The sequence below is a fragment of the Cebus imitator genome, unplaced genomic scaffold (assembly GCF_001604975.1).
Source record: "Cebus imitator isolate Cc_AM_T3 unplaced genomic scaffold, Cebus_imitator-1.0 Scaffold444, whole genome shotgun sequence".
In the NCBI taxonomy this organism is placed as follows: Eukaryota; Metazoa; Chordata; class Mammalia; order Primates; family Cebidae; genus Cebus; species Cebus imitator.
In genome coordinates, this window is record NW_016107759.1 from 1,107,575 (window position 1) to 1,108,603 (window position 1,029).

Below are 1,029 nucleotides of genomic sequence, written 5' to 3' on the forward strand. Positions count from 1 at the left end.
AGACGGGGTTTCACCATGTTGACCAGGATGGTCTCGATCTCTTGACCTCGTGATCCACCCGCCTCGGCCTCCCAAAGTGCTGGGATTACAGGCTTGAGCCACCGCGCCCGGCCAGTCCCACATGTTTCTAATGATTATATGACTGAAAATTCTTTCATTCAACTGAGATTTGTCTTATCACCTGACATGAATTTTAAATGAAAATATGCCTTCCTTGTCACTGCCTCTGCCTTCCTGGTATATGGGGTGGCCTCTTCTTCTCTACGGGCGAGGGGCTCTGGCAGCTCTGTCTCTGCTGAGTGGGCACTGTGTCATGGTATCTAATAGGGCGAGTCTCCACCCAGCACTGAGCTGAGTTAAAATTCTTTAGAATCCGTTCTTCCAGATCCTCTTCAACACTGCTTTTACAAAATTTAAAAAATGGAATTTGGGCCAGGTGTGGTGGCTCATGCCTGCAATCCCAGCGTTTTGGGAGGCCAAAGCTGGAGGGATCTCTTGAGTGCAGGGGTTCAAGACCAGCCTGGGCAACATGGTGAAACCCCATCTCTACAAAATAAAATTTAAAGATTAGTTGAGCATGGCGGCGTGCACCTGTATTCCCAGCTACTCGAGAGGCTGAGGTGGGGGATGGCTTGAGCTGGGGGTTCAGAGCTGCAGGGAGTGACTGCGTCACGGCACATCAGCCTGGGCAACAGGGCAAGACCCTGTCTCAAAAAAAAAAAAAAAAAAGGGATTTTTACAGAAATGTTCATAATAGCATTATCTATGATCCGTAATAGCCAAAATGTAGCCATGCCCCAGATGTCAATCAACAGACAGTGGATAAGGAAATGGGGTCCATCCACCCCACCGAAGAGCCTGTGTGTGATTCCATTTCCACGAAACGCCCAGAACACGGGAGTTTGCAGACCCAGAGAGGAACAGCGCTGCCAGGGGATGGACAGGAGTGGGAGCGACGGCTGAGGGTGCACATTCCTTTTGGGGGCTGGAGCTAGACGGAGGTGGTGGCTGCAGAGTGCCGGGAATGCG